At 33.8% G+C, this 15,605-nt stretch overlaps 1 protein-coding gene and 1 long non-coding RNA gene across 3 annotated transcripts in view; one reads left to right on the top strand and one right to left on the bottom strand.

The window, feature by feature from the left end:
• LOC134848536 (cyclin-dependent kinase 1-like) overlaps positions 1–15,605 on the bottom strand; it is a 488,218-nt gene that overhangs the window by 290,048 nt on the left and 182,565 nt on the right. The gene's annotated exons all lie outside the window — the stretch shown is intronic.
• On the top strand, positions 3,296–11,221 carry LOC134848529 (uncharacterized). The gene is made up of 3 exons (XR_010162952.1): positions 3,296–3,778; positions 4,550–4,936; positions 10,833–11,221. It is a non-coding gene; the product is annotated as an uncharacterized LOC134848529 (long non-coding RNA).

Raw genomic sequence — 15,605 nt, 5'->3', positions numbered from 1 at the left:
AAAACAACTTTTTGGTTTATGGAGAAAACACCTAATATACAATTTCCATTTATGGAAAAATGTTTATTATAGAGTTTTCATGCAATTTTCTGTACGTATGGAATTGTATGAAAAGAAATTTCCCATTTATGAGAATTGTATGATAAGCATTTTTGGTCAACCCGGGCATATGCTGCGTTAATTATCTCAACTTGGCCGTGTTTGCAACTGTAAATGCAAAGTTTTTTTAGAAAAGATTCGCATTTAAAATATAGTTTCAAATTTTGGCTCAGGGCACCGCTATATATTTCCACATTTGTCTTATAAAAATATTCTACTGGTCGCAAATATCCTTCGTTTCCTCCTCATCTCAAAAGAAGCAAAAATCAATTGAATTTTATGAGCTACAAAGTTCTTTTGCAAAAAATCATTCTGTTGATCGCTTGATTTATAAGTATCGCTTTTGAAAAATTATAAGTAAGCGATCAGAAAAAAAACAAATTAATTGCCACAGAGGCTTTAGGTTTATCGCTGTAAAAATTAGTACCAGACATTTTAAGAAAAAAATCGGTAGTTAAGACGACAGAGTTTAAGACGACAGCCAATAAACTGAAACTCAGCCAAAACTTTTCCTCAAGAAAATCATTATGCAAGAAAATTGCATGTAACGCCGACAAGGAATCACAATAGCTAAATAAGTAGCGTATGCAAAGGGGCCGGCAGAATTTAGAAACTAAACCGACAGAGCATCAAAGCCGAAGAATCAAAGCCGAAGAATCAGAAAAAAACTCATATCGAAGTTCCTTAAATATACAAAAAGACGCTTGAGTCTTAGATATAGCATATAGCATTAGTAGCTGATACCCAGTAGTTAAATTTGAAATTTCATGAAACTGTGCATGTCAGCAGCAAAGCAACATCATAAAAGACTCAACTGATTTTTGATGAACTTGTTATTAACCCGAAAACTGTCTATATCCCGATTTGGTAACGCTTGCGAATTGCAAACGTCAAGAGATAAAGCCGTACGCCGCTTGAATTTTCGATTGATTATAGTTTTTCAATCGAAATTTTTAAATTTGGCAAAAACATTTCATTTTAGAAAACCTTCTGTTCAATTTTTACAAGCAAAATTTAATTAAGAACTTCAATAGATTTTCACGTAAATAAGCATTTCATAAATGTCTTTCTTGTTTTTCGGGCTTATTGATGCGTGTTAATTCTTTGTAGTTTTCTTTTTCCCATTCAATAATTTTTCTAAGTATATGGTTTTTTCATTGGTGCTTTTATTGATATTGTTTCCTATAAACCTTCGGATGGGCAGTTAGGGAGACTACCCTGAAGTTTTATCGTCCCAGAATCTTTTTAAATTCTTTTTCGAGTTTTGAGGTGCAAACAGTTTTACTGCAAGGCTTTACGTGAAATCTAAAAGTTTTTTAATTATACACAAATTTTAAGCTCAATATTATGAAAATTGAGTTTCTTAATTAAAAACTGGTGGTTGTTTTTTAAAAAATCTAAATTGGAAAACCAAATTAACCATATAATCCTCCCCCCACTAAATTTGGGGGCAATGAAAACGTTATTTTCAGAAAAAAAGTTTTGAGGCTAAAATTATTTGATTCACTTAATCAAATGTATTAATAGAAACAAAATATTAAGTAACACTTCAGGCTATTAACAGGTCTAAACCGCTTTTTCACGAAGCAACATTTTTGCGCGCTTGTTTGAAAATTTTATGCCTTCTCGATTTTCAAAATTTTAGAGGCTAGGGGTTAATCTACGATAATTTACTCTGGGAGGGGTGATTGTCAGTTGGTCCGGAAAACTTGTAGAATATTTTGTCGTTTGAACTTTTTTATCAATTCAAATTAAACTGGATTTTATGAAATTAGGTGTTAACACGAAAAAATGTATATACCAGTTTGATAACGCTTGCTAATCGCAATCATCCACAAATATTTTTTGGTTTGCGGATGAAACGTTTTCATGAAACCTTATTAGGATATTTTGATTTAGTTTGGAATAGATTTTAAAACGAATTTTGAAAAGTAAACGCTTCTGTCTACGCTTATTGATCTTTAATTTACAGAAAGTTGATCTCCTTCACAACTCGACACATATTTTGTATTTTTAGTTTTAATTTTAGTTTCGTGAGCTCTAATGTCTTGTTTTTTTTCTAAAATTATTGGACTCGTTTTGTTTCTAGACACGTTTCGATTTCTGAATTCTCCATTTTTAGCAATTTTCTACACAGTCGTAATTATTTTACACAGTGTAGACATTTTTATCGAAGTTGTTAGCGTTTGAAATTAAGAGAAGTTGGACTAAAATTCGTACGGAAAAACATATGCGACAACTTCGCATTATTGAAGCAGAAAAGACAAATTCTAAGAAATTAAATTGAGCTAAGCCAATCAATTTTCTCCCATCTTATTATGTTGTCAGACACAAATTATCTTACTTTGCTTAAGCAAAACTTGGAAATAACTATGAAAAAAATCAACATTTTCAGTTTTTTTTGAAATTTATGAAGCCTTTTTTCGACCGAAAATTTTTTCAGCAAATTTAAATGGCAGTTATTTTTTTCTCTTGCTGCTGAAAACCGGCTTTTCCGGGATTCCATGAATGACATCAATTTTTTCTCGAAAAAAAACTGTTCGAAATTGGTCCCCATTTTAGTCTATTTTTCCGTTTATGTTGCTGCACGAGCCCAAGTATCAGAAAAACGAACTAATTAAGCTCAATTTTTAGCAAAAAGAGGTAAATTGAGCCGTACTTTTAACAAATTGAGCCCATACCTGATCCCAATTATCCACCAGTAAGGGGCCGATTGAGCCTAATTCTTAAAAGAGGAGATGAATTAGCCCAATTTTAAGCTAAATGAGCTGAATGGGCCCAATTTCAGCAAAAGCAACTTAATGAACCCAATTTTGAACAAAGCGGCTCATTCAGTTTCCTAATTATTATTAAAGGTGATCTAAACAAACTGTAACTTAAAAAATTGATAGATTAAAAGTCGCACAGAGGTCGTGGATTTTCATTGAGTCCATTTGAAACAGACGAGATAACTGTTTTTCTATAAATGGGACTGAATGGGCCCCTTTTTTGGTCTATGATAAGCCGTGGAAGGGGATAAGTAGTCAACCTTTCTAAATATTGCTCTCAAAACTTAGTGCCATTACGTTAATTTTTTCCGTGATAACCAGGGGACCAAATCTATTGAGAATTGAGCCCATTCGGGTCTTTTTTATGGAATATATTAAGCAAAGGTTTTGACCCAGGAATCAAAAAACAGATGATAGAATTTTTTTCTGGCGTTTCCGGTTGTCAAATAGTCAAAATACAAATCATCATAATATTTCTGAAAATTTCATCAACATCTCATTAGAGGATCAATCTTACATAGGAATAGTTTTCAAAAACAGAAAAAAACAGCCAATTTTGAAAAAAAGGAAAATCAATACATGATACGAGAAAAAGTCAACTTTTATTGAACGCCGCTGTATCGAACTCGGCTCAGAGAATTGGAACTCCGCATTTCAACGACAATGAACGCCGAATTTGATTACATTTCAAGCAATTCATCTCTAATTCAACATTTGTATACCAAAAACAAGCTTAATGTTGCGGGCAAAATCACCAGGCGATTCGTTTTTCCATTTATGTGTTTTGTTGCTGTTATGTGTTCTTTTCTTCTATGCTTCATTATGTTCAAAACTGGAGTCAAGAGAGCTTCCAAACTTTACATAATTTTGTTGGCAGCTACAGACATTATTCAATCCTTCAGCCTCATAGCGTAAGTAAAACTTTCAATTTTTTCGAATGAAAATATTAGCGCTGTTTATATGGCACAGGAATATTCGAACGCATACCAGATATCGGAGAGCAAAACAATTTCAAAAGATTTTTTATTTTCTCACTAATTTTAACCGCTTTTGTATTTATATTCATTTTTAACGCTCCCTATTTTTCCCAGGAGTTCCCGGGAGTTTCAGTCTTATCAATTTTTCAAAAGATAAGACCTAAGAAAGTTAAAAACTTAGTTGATCTTGATTTGCCTAAGCAACTTTTTGTTTTTCAAATTATTTGTATTAAACTTAAACTGCGAAAAGATTTCTCCCAAACTCAGTGAAATTGGAAACTTTTACAATAAAACTTTTCGCTTAATATGGCACAATATTAAAAAACGGCCATTTTTTTGGAACAAGATCAATTCGTTTCAATTTGGAACAAAATCAATTCTACTAAACAAGTCGTTTGATAAAAATAGATCAAATAATAATCGACAAAAATATATATTTTTTGTATGAACTAGAAAATTCTCAATAAACAACTTTCTAATTTGTTTCTATAGGCAATTTTAACTGAGAAATTTGTGGTTTTGGAGAGCAATTTTAACTTTAATATTAAAGTTGGTGTCCTTTGATAAAATTGAAAAAACTTTTACTGTAAGTTTCTTTTTGCTCAAGAGGCTTGTTCGCTAAGCTAAGATCTTATTACTGCCTTATAAAAATTACTTAAGATTTCCATTAAATCATTCAAACTTGGATAATATCATTTGTTTCAGTCTACAGTATGCAGATTTTTCCTCACTTTCCTGTAAAATCTCACGGTGGCTGGGCGTATCATTGATTGTCGCTTCTTATAATCAACAATTGATTCTCACCATAGATCGCGTTATCGCAATGAAACACTTTAACTGGTACAGAAGAAATCTTATGTACAGATTCATCTACCCCCTTGTTGGAACTATTGCCAACTTCATACTGACGACAATAGCATATCTACCCTTTACAGTTCTTGTGGAACTCCAAAAGCCATTCAACGTTTGCAAAATTAAAGAAAACATTGAAGAAAAGTTTGAGTTACTGTTTGCAGGCTACGGTGTTGTTTTCAGTATTTCTCCGCTGATTTTCAACGTAGTACTGAATTCATACGTTACAATCAAACTGAGGTAAGAAAAAATTGCACAGAGGCGAAACAAAGCTTCGCACTACTTGCTAGGCATGACAAAATAGCAGACAAAAACTTAGATCAAAGTCGCTAAATTTAGTTTTTTTTTTTAAGTTGTTGAGAAAAATTAGATCTACCAAAACTTTCAAATACTGTTCTAAATTTGTCATGAGTAAAATTCAGTTCAAAAAGCTTGCCAAACAAAACAATTGAAAATTGAATTTACATCGAATCATAACTTACGAAGCGGCAACAAAGCTTTTTTTTAGCAGACATCCGTTGAGCAAAAAATATATATTTTCATACGCATAGGATTTTTGCTCATCCAACGACGCAATATGATGCTACGACGCAAAAAAAATTTAGATTAAATAACACGGGTATTTGAAATGCAGGTATGCTCAAAGTATGTCTGTTGAAAGAACAAAGCACAGATTCGAAAAATTAATTCGGTTATTTTGTTGGACAAATTTTTTCAGGACAATTTGCTAACAGGGCATTCGCTTACTATAAATAATTTAGCCCCACTTGATAACGACTGCTAATCGTGAGCATAATAATCGCATCCGGAAAAATTCCGTGCGTTTTAACAGACAATTAGGAATCGCACAAATTACAAAAATTCAATTTAACTGCTTCGACTTTCAAGAGAAAGAAGAAAATTATTAATGGGCGTTGATTTTTTAACTTAGACTGGCGACAACTTGCATCAAGCGACGTTTCGTATCATATTTTTGTGATTTTAAGAAAAAACAATTAAAAGATTAAGAAGACTGCTCGTATATCAGGGCAAAGCTTTGAATGTTCCTACTGCCCCTTAATCCACCTCGAATAGATTTGTGGGAAAATAAAATTTTAAAAGTTTATGAATTTTAGACAATATCAAAGATCAAGTGTGAAAATTTGAGTCCTATTAAAATAATACGACCAATTAGCTAGCCTCAATTCGATTTATCACAATTTTGTTGTGCAAGATGATTCGCCATGCATCAATATTTCGCGTTACGCTCAAAAGGCTTATGGATAAAATCTTCAAATTGCGCATAAATTAGTCAAGAGCATACCCCAATTGCCAATTTTCGAACTCTCAACACTTTGCATGAATTGATCGGAGGTTAAATATTTTTTTAAAATTGACTTCAGACAATATCTTCAATGGGCATCAAATTTTTTTGATAAAAACTTTTATTTCGATCGCCGAAATTTCACTGAATAAAAAAAACTACACCAAGCATAAATTTCCGTTTTCTTCGAAAGTCGGAACAATTAACATAAAAGGATACATATACGTGAGAAACCATTGCTATGAGCTGGTATCACGAATGTTTGATGATGAGGTAGAAGAGTAGTGGCCTAACCAAAATGTATTTCCCAAAAACCTTATTGATAATGCTTAAATAACCAATTTATTTTTATACGAGAATTGATGGTAACAATATTATTTTTCTCATATTATCAAGCCAAGATTGAACTACGCTTGAAAATGCATACCCAACGTGAAACTTCTGACACAATTAACAGACGGAACCCCTAAGCCAAATGTTTAATCCCCTATCAACCTCAATTAACAACTGAAACGCAGATTTTAATCACAATAGCAACAATCATTTTCTACGATTGGTCCTTGTTACAATTTTGTAAAAGGTGGCCTCTAACAAAACAAGACTGCTCGTATCAGGGCGATGCCCTGAATGTTCTGACTGCCTCTTAAGGTCTATGGCGCAGTAATAACATGAAAAAAATGAAATTCTTTTTTTTAATTTGAAAATTTTTGTGAAATTCATCCCCCCACACGCCATATTAAGTACAAAGTGATAGATTTCGCTCCTAGTAACAAATCAATTACGGCCAATGAGAGTCCTTCAACCAATTTGGAACGATTTCTAAGACGGATTAAATCTCCGCTCACGCGTTAATAGCGCGAATTATATCCCGCGTTAATTGTCCCAAATTGGCCAAAATGGCAACCTTTAAACCCCCATAACTTTACAAAAAATAATCACAGGTAAAATATATTTTCAAGTTTAAGCTCAGGACAACAATGCCTTTCGATTGATACAAAATATCACGTCGAAAAAGGCTAGTTAAAAAGTCGAAATTTGTCTGAAGAAAAAAAAAATGCACCCCGAGCACAAATATTCCGTTAGTTTCGTTACGAAAGTCGGAACAATTACAAAAAGTTGCTGAGTACATTAGACGGTAGTTGCGAATCGTTGCGTGATACAAATTGTTGCTTCACTTGGATTAAATAATTTATACACTTGGATTGCAGTATACACAACCATGTTCTGAAGAAAAATATATCTAACAGAAAAACACCGTAGTTTCTTCAAACATCAGGGCCAAAAGATCAGCTTGCGGCTCTTTGAAACAATATTGCTCGTTGTTGTTTTGCAATTTCCAAATTTTATCATGCAGTTATGTTTTTACGAACTTAAACTGCTCGTATCAGGGCAAAGCCCTGAATGTTCTAACTGCCTTTTAAGGTCTATGGAGCAGTAAAAACATGAAAAAATTAAATGCAACAAAAAAAATGATTTTTTTGTTCCGACTTTTGTATCGGAAGTAGCGGATCATTTGTGCTCGGGTGGGTTTTTTTCTTCAGACAAGTTTCGACTTGTTAACTAGTTGTTTTAGACCACATTTTTTACATCATTCGAAGGCTATTGTTGTCTTGAGCCTAAATTTGAACGCCTATCAACGCGCAAGCGAGGTTTAATCCGTCTTAGAAATTGTTCCAAATTGGTTCAAGGAAGATTATATGTCATAATTGAATTGTTAATAGAAGCAAAATCTATAACTTTGTACTTAATGTAGCGTGTGGTGGGATGTTTTCACAAAAATTTCAAACTTTTTAGAAACAAAAATTTAATTTATTACATTTCAAATTTACATGTTATTACTGCTCCATAGACCTTAAAAGGCAGTCGGAACATTCAGGGCTTCGCCCTGATACGAGCAGTCTTGCTGCTTTTTCGGTTGCATTTGCGTCGGAGCTCATCAGAAATTTCATAATTTTAGGTCAAAGTAACTAAATTACACAAGTTTAGGGTTATGCTGTTTCTATGATACAATTTGGAGCAAATTTGTGGCATTATACTTTTTTAAGACTGATATTTCACAGAAAAGTAATTAAAAGCAAAACACAATGTCAAATGTTTTGCATAAATTGCTAAATCTCAATTGCAATTTAAACAAGTGAAATCAAACGCATAATTTTTCAAACGATAAATAACTATCTAAAACAGGCAAAAATGTTGTAAATTAGAATCTTAATGATTCGAAATTTAAGTCTTTGGACAAACTGTTTCCTCGCGTGGACAAGAAAAAAAATATTTCATAAATTTCTACTGATTTTTTTCTATTCCCAGTCCCTCTTAATTAGCAAGCAATAACAAAAACCTCTGATTGTGTGATAATTAAAATATTTTGAACTCATGTGAAAATGGTTTTGTCTTCTCAACAGGAGTTCACAACTGCGATGCATCATTTATTGTTCCGACTTTTGTAACGAAACTAACGGAATATTTGTGCTCGGGGTGGGTTTTTTTTCTTCAGACAAGTTTCGACTTTTTAACTAGCCATTTTTGTCGGATGTTTTTATCATTCAAAAAATTTTGTTGTCTTGAGTTTAAATTTGAAAAGTTATTTCACCTGTGATTATTTTTGATACGTTACGGGGGTTGGAAAATTGTCATTTTGGCCAATTTGGGACAATTAACGCGCGATATATTTCGCACTATTAACGCGTAAGTGGAAATTTAATCCGTCTTAGAAATCGTTCCAAATTGGTTGAAGGAAGCTTATTTATATAATTGATTTGTTACTAGGAGCGAGGTTTATCATTTTCTTCTTTATATGGCGTATAAGGGGTTGATTTTTACAAAAAATCTCAAAAAAAAGTATGTTTTCTTTTTTATTACAATTAGTTTTTTCAATTTATACTGCTCCATAGACCTTAAAAGACAGTACGAAAAATCTCAAGACCTAAAGAGGCAGCTGCGATTTCATAGTAAACGAGAACATTTGTATCAGGGGGCAAAGCCCTGAGTACCAATATTCTCATTTATTATGAAATCGCAGCTAGGAAAACATAAATTGTTGTTTTAGCGGGAGGCTAGTTTTTAAGTCCAGTCATAATTACTTCCATTAGCCACGTAAATGAAACTTTATGATTACTAGTTACAAAGTTTTCGTTGCTATTGAAAATTGGACGCTGAAAATGAACTCTCAAGTTCGATTTCGTTCAATCCTATTAGTTGTGATTGATTACATTGACGACAGGCTCACGTCTAAGGAAACCCAAAAAAGCAGATGTGGAAATAAGTCAAAACATGAGAACCAAATACATATGTTCCAGAACTCGGAGCCCTGTATGAGATACGAATACATTCAGAACTTCAACTGAAGTGTTTTTTAAGGAAAATCATTTGAAGAAAGTTTCATATCGAGACTGCTCTCAATAACTATCGGTTATTATTATTATCATTTGGACAATATTTCCCCCATTTGCCAGTTAATTATAACGTTTTAATAGAATGTCAAAAGCAATTGGTGCAGCTGATAAATTCGGAAACTACGAGAACCTATGTGCAAGCTCCATCAATTTCATTATGCGTGTTTCGATTGCACTGAGAATAGGGTCAATTTGTGAATCCACGAAAGTAAGAGCAGCTATAGAGATAAAAATTAGGAAAGTCGCGCCGCCGCCGCCGCCACCTTGGTCTAGAATGGCACGCTGCCTCTGTCTTAGCCTGGAAAATTGCGCCGTCTCCGCCTTGTTCTGGAATGTCGCACCGTCTCCGCATTGGCCTATTACCCCTATTTTCAGTTCTGGTTGATTCATTTAACAGAAATTTTAAGAATTTTTTTCTAAACTTAGTTGCGTCGATTACAGTTGAAGACATTTTCGTTATGGTTGAGACGTTCGAAACACCGCTAATTTCTTCGAGTCATTCAAAATATTATGGGCTGCGGTCGATCAAATTTTCATTAGGCTGAGCCCGTTCAAAACTAATCGACTTGCTTCAAAAAACACTGTCGAGCACTTTATCCTTTGGTCGAGTCGGTCGAATTATAGCCAGTTTGGGCCGAGTCGATCGCAACATAGTTAGGTTACAACAAACACAATCGAAGCCATTTTTTTAAAATCAAGTCGGTCAAAACATAGCAAAATTGAGTCGAGTCGGTCAAAACATAGCCATTTTTAAACGAACCCGTCGAAACATAGCCGTTTTTGGTCTGTTTCATTGAAAGGTAAGTCCAACAACTCAACTCGGGCTACACAAATCTACGATGCTCAATTTTGTGGCATTTTCTATTATATTTTGTGGCTGCCCAGGTTGAGATTTTTGAAAGTTGATTTGACAGAAACGGTCCAATGATTTCCGAGTGTCGTTGTAGTTCAGAACTCTTCGGCTAATTCCCGATAAAGTCGAACAAAGTCGAATAATGTCCGGTAAAGTCGAAAAAGTCGAACAATGTCCAGTATAGTCGAACAAAGTCGAGCAAAGTCGAACAATGTCCGGTGAAGTCGAACAAAGTCGAAAACGGACATCGTTCGACTCAAAATGTCGAAATCGGACATCGTTCGCCTGAAAAAGTCGAAAATGCACATCGTTTGACCATTTCGGTCGAATCATGAGTCGAGCACTTCAGCCCGGGTTGTTGAAATCATCAATCCAAACCACTAATCTGCGAAAAATGCCCACGATTTTTTTATAGCAAAAAAAACTGCTGTAAAAATTAAGTATTGAAAGTTTTGTGCGTTGTTATTGAAGATCTTGATGGTACAAGTAATCAGACGTTTGAAATAATTTCGGATTTACGGTCTTTGATGGTCAGAGAATTATGATGAGCAAAAATCAAAATGTTCAACCTTTTTTTTTCATTTCCAGGAAAATGACTGAAGAACTACGAGAAATGGAACAAATTTCAAACGAGGAATGGCAAATAGAGAAAACAATGACAAGTGGCTCTCTTTTGTGCAGCGTCACGTTTTTCATATTCTCTGTCGTCCGCCAGTTAATAGTTGCAGTTTCAAGAGTTGTCGAAAATGACTATGTTTCAACCGGGCTCAATTTTAACGAAAACATCCAGTTAATAAATCTAGCTAGAAGCCTCTCATTTATTTTCGCAGCACTCAACATGCCAATTGTTTTCCTGCTTTTCATTGTTCAAAACCTAGAATTTCGAGAACAATTGAAGAAAGAATTTTGTTCGCTGCGAGTCTTCTGTCAAAAACCACATCAGAAAACCACAGAAAATGATACCAGCAAAGCATCAGCATCAGCAGTGCAGCAAAAAGGTAATACTTGATGATTACAATGCAATGAGCAGATAACTTCAAGAGCAGTCTCAGATCCACAAGCAGATAGATTTCTGAATTTTATTTAAGCATGGATATAAAAAAAGAAACAGCTTTAAACTTACCATAAGAAACATGCAGCTCATTAATTTTAGTCATAGGCGAAAAAACTTCAAAAACAGAAAAAAAACGAAAAAATTGGACAAAAATATCAGGCGTTTTCAACTCAAAGCGCAACTGCACAGCTTGCAATCAATCCTGTAATTGACCATATATTCAGGGGCGGATTTACGGGGGGGGGGGTTTCGTGGGTGCCCGGGTCGAGATCCCGCTCAAAAACCGCTCAAGATATGGGCGGTTTGAGCGGTTTTCCAGCAAGATTTGAGCGGTTTGGGCGGTTTTTGTTTGGAAAAACCGCTCAAACCGCTCAAATCTTGCTTAAAATCGCTCATATCTTGCGGTGATTTTTGAACGGTTTTTCAAGCCGGTTAAAACCAACAAAAAGGCCTGGAAAGGTAATGTGACGCTAAGATGCAGTTGGTGCTGACAGTAAGATGCAGATGGTGCTGACTCCCTCACCAATTGAAAGATCCCCCTATGGTATTACCTTATGACATCCGTTTAAGACCTACTAACCCTAAAAATTTTCTGAGGCGCCTTTTGGTACCAGTTCCAAACAAGTATTTGTTTTATCCTACTATTTTTTTGATAAACAATCTGTAAAAAAACTTGATCCAATCATGATCCATAACTAATACTTACAATAATTTGTAAGGCTGAAACTATTTATAATTTCAGCCAGAACAAATTAAATTTAACTTAGCAAACAGTTGCACTTCATCAGAACAGTTTTGAGAGGCCTTGACTTGATTTAAATCTTGTCAAGGCCTCTCCTGACCACTTCAACCAAAATATTTTTTAAAGCCAGACCATCAAGGCAATCCGTGGATCTTTAAAACTTAAACTTAATTTTAATTCTAAATCATTTTAAATATTTGATCATCAAAGCGGCTTACCTTGGATTAATTACAGCAACTTTGTTCGCCCAACCTCTTAATAATGGTGTCTAACGAACTCAAACGTTGATTCATTCTCCAACCTTTACAAAACACCCAGGTCTAATTCAAAATTTTTGAATAACTCACCTTTTGATTAAAATAAACAGTGAAGATTTTCGGTTATTCATCTTGAGCGCCTCCTCTTAATCGACGACCCAGCTAAATACATATCTTAAAATGAGTAAGACTTAAAAAAGTATCTAACGATCTAATTGTGTTCTAGTTATACCTGAACCTTGTGGATTGATTTACTATTCTCCAACCCATAATCACAAAATCACAACCCTAGCTAAGATTAAGTAAGTTTTTCTTAAAATAAATTTTAGCCACCGAGGAAGTAAGACAACATTCTAACGAATTGATATATTTTCTCTCCAACCCGTCTATACACGCCAATCTAACCCCCAGGATTAAATTAACCTCACAAAAATCGTAAGGACTAACAATTTAGAAAATAGAAAAGCGAACCCTTGGATTTTGCACCCCTCACTCTAACACTTAAGTCAAGAGATAATTTTTGAAACAAACAAACAACAATACTCCACAATTGTTTATTTGAAAATGAAAAATACGATCTTTTAATTAAACCACATAAACAAAAAAAGGATAAATCAAATCAAAAAAACAATTAGGAAAGAAGGCAATAACCACAAAACAAAAGCAAATAGTTAAGTCAAAATTTTCCAGTACAGGAGCCAGAACACGAAATGCAGTTTCGGAATCTGATTCAACAACTAAACAAGAACTTCAAAACCTTCCAGATTTAAACTACGACCAAAGTAAGGCAGTTGACAATCAAAGATTTTTTTTTCAGAATAGAATCCACAACAGAATCAGCTATGAAAGGTAAACGCAGACAAAAAAGCATATAATTGCAAATCAGTAGGACTCTACAATTGGAATAAACCAATGCGACATATTGAAATATACACATTAACTGTAATCCCGCACAACAAATGACTCTACCCTTTCCTTTTTCATTATTCGGCAAAGCGATGCCACTAGAGGACAAGTACAACTTTGCCACAATCTAATCGTAAATTCATTTCAAAAAGGAAATGGCCCATGTAAACAACAATTTCCTGAAGTAAAAATCAAAAAATAAACTTTTGATCACTCCCTACCAGGCATCAGTATTATCACTTCACATAACAGCATATTTACATTTGAATCTTTACCACCACAATCATCAAGCCAAACCACCATACCGAAAACAAACAAATGATATAGATTTATTTATCTCAAAATTTTTTACATATGTCAAAAACAATCATCATCAAAACTCACAAATAGCTTAATCAACCTTGAAAATTGATGACTTTTCCATCAATTATAGTTATGTTTCTATATTAGAAACGATTGAAACATTTTATGTATCACCACCACAAACATCTCGACATGCAACAGTAAGACGCGAAATAAATCTTTTTTCACGATTTCTAGACTCAATTCGTGAAACACTCACTGATAGAAAAAAACCACAATTAATCAAAATTGATCTACAGAGAAGCTTTTCAAGGTTCATTATGGACTTTTTTCAAAACAAACTAGATGTAAATTCACAAGCAAGAAAATAAATTTAGACAACAAAGCTACAAAACAAAATTTGCAGACAAAACAGGTTTTATATGGGACCCCCATGAATGGTCTAATGTACAAACATCCCAAATGATATTTCAAGAGCAGCAATTGCAACTTTTTCCGTACACAGAGACTATTTAAGAGTAACTTCACGCACAACTGATACCACACTTTCAAATTTAAACGCAATTTCTAATGAAAAGACAAGCTAAATTAATTTAAATTCAACATTTAGAAACCCAAAAGAAACCCAAAAGAAAGCCAAAAGGTACCAGAAACTTAACACAACAAGATATCCAAACTCTATCTAATTTTGTAAACCCCGAAGTAGTGGAAAGACTACGTATAACGACAAAAGAAATTATCTCTCTTTTCCATCAATTACAAGAGCACACAAAAAAAACAGTAATCTTTTTCCACCAACGACATTACAATCAATAGTCAAACCAGCAGTCCTTCCAATCGATTCAAAAAAGGACTATCAAAAACAGAGACCAATAAACAAAACCACCGCCTAACAAACCAAGACACCCAATTGGAAATAAATTTGCAAACCATGATTTTGGTTTTTTCGTTAACCATAACATTAGTAATCCAATAGCACGACCACTCTATACAACATAAAATCAATCGCAAGACCACAATAATACCCAACAAGTACCAAAACCAAAATCTCAATCTGTAAATTTTAACTATAAAAGAAAAATTGAGACAGTACGCACCGAAAATTATCCCTTTTTTCATTAAAACAAAAACAACCCAAACCTCAGGCAATTCATAAGAAGACGAAAACACTACTCTGAATATGAAGATAATTTGCATTAACTCCCAACAACCAAAAGAAACACAACAAAAAAATTCTCAAAGATGAAATTTGGCACAAACTAATAATAACAAACAACCACAATTTTATACAAACACTCGAAGTTACCGACCCGAAATAACGAAAAAGGAAATCCCGTTGCCTTATTTTCTGCAAAAACATGAAATTGCAAAATCTCAACATACAAAATTTACACAAAAACCAAACACAGTAGAATCACTCTAAATGGCATTGAATCTATACCGGTGGATAATCTATAACATCAAACAAACCACTTATGGTATTTACAGGAACAGATCCTGAATACTCAGTAGAAGACTACTCAAACGCTGTTACAGCTAACCTAATCTTAAACATAGGCGCAGAATCTATAAACACACCTATTCATCAAATGGTATTCATAGACGCACAGCACTGATACACAATACACTCGACGGCGCAGCCCAAAAATAATTTTTCAAAATTGTTCGACTCTTAACGAAAAAAAAACAACATCAAAGAATTTTATGCAACAAAACTCGTAGACTTCCAAATGAAACAAAATAACAACTCTCAGTGAGAGTCGAAACTCTAGTACGAAAAGCTTATTTTCTCAATACATATGACTACGAAATTACGAAAATGACAAAAACTCTAATGATGGCTATAACACCACAATTTAAAAAAGCAATGAAAAAGAGAGCATCACATCCATCATCAATCCGAGAACCCGATATTTATTTCTGAAAACTAGTAGACAAATTAGAAGAAGCTGAAATCATAATGGAACTTGAGGAAGCAGAAAATTTAAAACTACAATACTTTTTTAATGTTCAAACAACAACTTCAAATATAAACAACATTCAAAACTCCGACAACGAATTAGCAGAAAAAAATTACCCAAACCCTGAACATCTATGAA

Source organism: Symsagittifera roscoffensis, chromosome 6, assembly GCF_963678635.1.
Source record: "Symsagittifera roscoffensis chromosome 6, txSymRosc1.1, whole genome shotgun sequence".
Taxonomy (NCBI): domain Eukaryota; kingdom Metazoa; phylum Xenacoelomorpha; order Acoela; family Convolutidae; genus Symsagittifera; species Symsagittifera roscoffensis.
Note: the sequence above shows the minus strand (reverse complement) of the source record. Positions and strands in the feature narration are given on the sequence as shown.